Genomic DNA, 4,668 nt, shown 5'->3' with positions numbered 1-4,668 from the left:
GCCCAAGGCTGGCCACTCACTGCTGTCTGTTCCTTTCTCTCTTCCGTGTTCTCTGAAGTGCGGTTTTTGCTCCAGACCACAGACACTGTTCCGAAGCTGCAGTGGCTTTCCTCAAAAATTCAGACCCTTCTGGTTTTTAGTCTCCCGGGAGGTCGCATAGAACCTGGGACTCATACTTCCTCCCTGACGGTCTTGAGTCCCATGGTTATAACTGAACTCAAGATCCTGTGTTGAGCCGGCTGAACTAGTGCGGTGAGATGTTGATCAGTCAGCACCATTCCAAATCCTGTTTCCAGATCAAAGGCTCAGATAAGACATGGATGGAATTCTTGAGAAATGCTTAGATACTGAAATGGGAACTCAAAAGCCTCTAAGTATGAAAGTATCCCTGGACAAGGGGCCAACATTTCTAGTGCAAAAGAACTTTTTTGTTTTTTTTTTTTTTTTTCTTCAAAAGGAGCTCTGGCAAAGTTTTATTAAAGGAAAACTTTTCCTGGTTTACTTTTCACCAGTCTGTTCTGGCATGCTTCTAATAATGTCAGAATCCCCTGGGTCAGTGATAGCCAGTGTGCGAACTCTGTAGTATTTTCCACACGCTGTGCCCAATTCAATATTATTGCCACTCTAGTGATGGGCACCAGTTTTAGTCAACATGGCATAGTACTCTATTTCAGATTTCCTCAAGGCTGGGCAGTTGTTGGCGAGGATAACCAATTTCGCTTTGCCTTGTCTGATCATCTTCAGAGTCTGTTTGTACCCCAGAACATACTTCCCGCTTTTCATCACCAGCTGGAGCCTAGAGTTGATCGACTCCAGAGACTTTTTCGTCTTCTTTGCGGCCACCATCTTCCTGCCTTAGGTGCGGGACAATCCCCAACCAAGATCTGCCGCCAAGATGGCCGGGAAGCAAGAAAGGCAAAAGAACTTTTTAAGTAAATGAAAGACAAGTTGAATTTATATGTCCAGGAAGTAGAAACGTTTTGTCAGAATATGAGCTAATGGTCTTTGATTCCCAACCAAATTAAAGAAACATAGGGGATTTTAATTAATATTTCACTGTTTGCACATTTTGTATTTCAATAAAAATGTAAATGAAAAAATTTGTTCAGTGGCGTTTTAGAAATGGCTTGGATAAGGCTTGTTGACTAACAATAAAGCCAATAGGCATGCTGTTGCACTGATCTTCTTATTGGCCACATTGTTTTCTCGTTAATGGGAGGAAGACCTTATGAAAAACTGAGTTGGGAAAACTGGCTTCTTATATTTAACCATAGTGTTAATTATCTTGAACTAGGACAGTAAGAAATAATCCAAGAACTCTTGGGATTCATTACCACTCACTCTCAACATCTGTCATCAAATTTCAATGGTAGATTTTTTTTAAAAATTTTTATTTATTTATTTTTGGTGTTTAGCAATGGACCATTTCTGCCTGGTTACCTGATAACACAACAAACTTTAATATGATCTGAGCCAATTCCATATGACATAAAAATGATAAGGCTAAAAATTTAGACAAGAATAAATTGTTACCAGGTCTCCCCCTCCAGGGGACATGGTCAAATGTGAGGCACCAGAGTACATGAGAAAGTCATATCCCACTCTCCACTCAACTGTGGAGAATGTTCTGACCATTGGCTAGATCTGGGTAGGGGTTTAAAGTTTACCGCCTGTATTGTCACTCAGAGGAAGGACAGCAGGTTACCAAGAAGAGACTTGATACCCTATGAGCATATACAGGGGGAGGTAATCCCCCTCAGGAACAGTCATAGGGGAGGGGAATAAGGGGAAAATGGGAGGGAGGGAAGAATGGGAGGATACAAGGGATGGGATAATTATTGAGATGCAACAAGAATAAATTAATAAAAAATAAAATAAAATAAAACAAAAAACAAAAGCAAAACCCAAAACTGACCAGTCTAACCAAAATAAATAAAAAAAATAAAAAAGAATAAATTGTTATATTTTATAAGTTATTTTGTGTTCTTCTAATGTGAAATCCAGATACCTTTAACTAAGAGAACTCACAGGGGTTAAAGGTAATGCCTGAGCAGCAATGGCCCACTTACCTTATGGAAACAATCCAACAAAGAAAAACAAAAATAGAATGTGAACATTAAGAATTTTTGTATTGAAGGAATAAAGAATGTCAGTAAACTGAGCATGAAGTGCTAAGATGTACTTTAGTTGGATATTCTGGCATGTGTCTGTACAGATGAGTATTGGTTATGAAGAAATAGTACATATTTCAATTTTTTTTATTTGCCTCAGACTATCATTGGATCACAAAGATGGAAAAATTTTAAAGCAAAACAGAATGAATTCCTTATAATCTTACCATTTAAAACTGCATTCATTCCTCTCAGCATGCAGGACAATGACATCCTGCATCCTTCATGTTCCAGCACCAAATGCTTCAATTGCTGTCCCTCATCAGAACAGGGCAGCTCCCAGGACACCTTCAAAGAAAGTTTCCAATCCCAATTGGTCCAGCACTTCAGACTGTCAAACACAGGACTCTAATAAAACCTAGAATTTCTCAACATTTAGAAGCTGGACCACAAATGCTATTCCTAGCTTGTTTAACCACTTTCCCCAATTTTATTTTGGCTCCTACAAAGATATTATTCCTTCCAAATCAGCCAGAAGAAACCTTAAGAGAATGACACACCATTTCCCTTAAGGGAAGTTGGGTAGGTTTTTGGTTGCTTTCTTGAGTGATAGATGTTTATTTTCATTAGAAGTTGATTATAAGTTATTGTTGGTCTTATTTAAAGAGAAAAAATAAAAAGGTTGGACTTGGGGATGACTCTCGTTTCCTTTATCTTTCAATCTTTTTTGGTTGTTTGTTTAAATATATCTTTATTTTAGAATATTCTTTCTATCCCACATGCTTAGGGAATATAGATATTTTCTACAGATAGTTAACATATTTATTAACTATTTCCTATAATAATCTATCTGTAAGTTGGTAATTTGAGATATTGTAGTTTTATTTTCATATCTTTCATTCTTAGGTTTGCATATAGGGGTTGAAAAAAGGAAGAGGAGTATAGAAATATATAGGGATCCATAACCATGTTCATAGCAGCCTTATTCATAATAGCCAGAACATGGAAACAGCCTAAGTGTCCCTCAGTAGAAGAGTGGATAAAGAAACTGTGGTACATATACACTATGGAATACTACTCAGCTATTAAAAACAAGGAATTCCCGAAATTTGTGGATAAATGGATTGAGCTAGAAATGATCATAATGAGTGAGTTAACCCAGAAGCAGAAAGAATCAAATGGTATATACTCACTTATATCTGCATACTAGCCCAAGGGGCATGTCCCACGAAAGCCTTCACTTACCAGGAAACTGGGACAGAGGGGAAGGCATCCTATTGGGACTCTAAATGAGAGACGCATGGGAGAACAGCAAAATAAAAGGATCCAGAGGGTCCTAGAAATCTACAAGTAGAACAATATGATAGGCAGATTTGGGCCCAGGGGTCCCGCTCAAACTAAGGCACCAGCCAAGGACAATACAGGAGGTAAACTTTAAACCCCTTCCCAGATCTAGCCAATGGTCAGAATATTCTCCACAGTTGAGTGGAGAGTGTGATACGACTTTCTCACATACTCTGGTGCCTCACATTTGACCATGTCCCCTGGAGGGGGAGACCTGGTGGCACTCAGAGGAAGGACAGCAAGTAGCCAAGAAGAGACTTGATACCCTATGAGAATATATAGGGGGACGTAATCCCCCTCAGGAACAGTCATAGGGGAGGGGAATAATGGGAAAATGGGGGGGGGGGAGGAATGGGAGGATACAAGGAATGGGATAAACATTGAGATGTAACAAGAATAAATTAATAAAAAAAAAAAAAAAAAAAAAAAAAAAAAAAAAAATATATAGGGATGATGGAACAAAAAGCAGATTAGTGAATCTACTCCTCAACTTAGTGCCTTAATTGTTACTCACAAGGTTATTTTTAATTCACTGGTATATGAATTTGTATATAGATGCAAAATAAATTTAATTTTAGATACACTGATATAGAATTCAAATTTAAGATTATTCTTCACATATTGTATATGTTTCTACTCTACTATGCAGTATAGTAATTACACAACTCAATTATAATACAAGGTTTACTTCCAATATTTTGAAAGTGCTATTGCAGGCTGTTTAGGATAAGTAAGTTATACAAGTTAATTGTTAGTTTATCAAATCATGGTCATATCAATTATTAGTATATTTTAATCAAAAGAATATATCCTAGGTATAACAGACAGACATGATTCTATAAAAGATAAGGTAAAATAGTTAGATAAGGTCTTCAAAAACCTCAGATTCATACAGAATATGACATTTAAATATGTTTTTGTTATTTTAAAGATTCATTAACAATGAGACAGGTTAACTCCTGGCAACACCCAGCCTACCTCAAAGAAGATGATGAGATTCAAAAAAACCTCCTTACGGAGATGACTTCAAATGGGGACAAACAAGCCACTGGGCAAAATGTCTTCATTTCTGCCACAGACAGAATTCTGCCTAAAAATGGGCAAGCTTGGATGCAGGCAGAGTCGACTTTCAAACTCTGCTAAGACAGGGTAAGCAAGTACTTAATAGTTCCTGCCTTACAAATATGTCTCGCAGATGTATTGGGCTAGAAGG

The 4,668-nt window shown here is 37.6% G+C and overlaps 1 pseudogene; it reads right to left on the bottom strand.

Annotated features, from left to right (window-relative positions):
• Positions 1-465: 465 nt before the first annotated feature.
• LOC127198912 (60S ribosomal protein L30-like) lies at positions 466-899 on the bottom strand (annotated as a pseudogene).
• Positions 900-4,668: the final 3,769 nt, after the last annotated feature.

The sequence above is a fragment of the Acomys russatus genome, chromosome 15 (assembly GCF_903995435.1).
Source record: "Acomys russatus chromosome 15, mAcoRus1.1, whole genome shotgun sequence".
NCBI classification, from domain to species: Eukaryota; Metazoa; Chordata; class Mammalia; order Rodentia; family Muridae; genus Acomys; species Acomys russatus.
The sequence above is the reverse complement of the archived record's forward strand: the minus strand, read 5'-3'. Positions and strand labels throughout refer to the sequence as shown.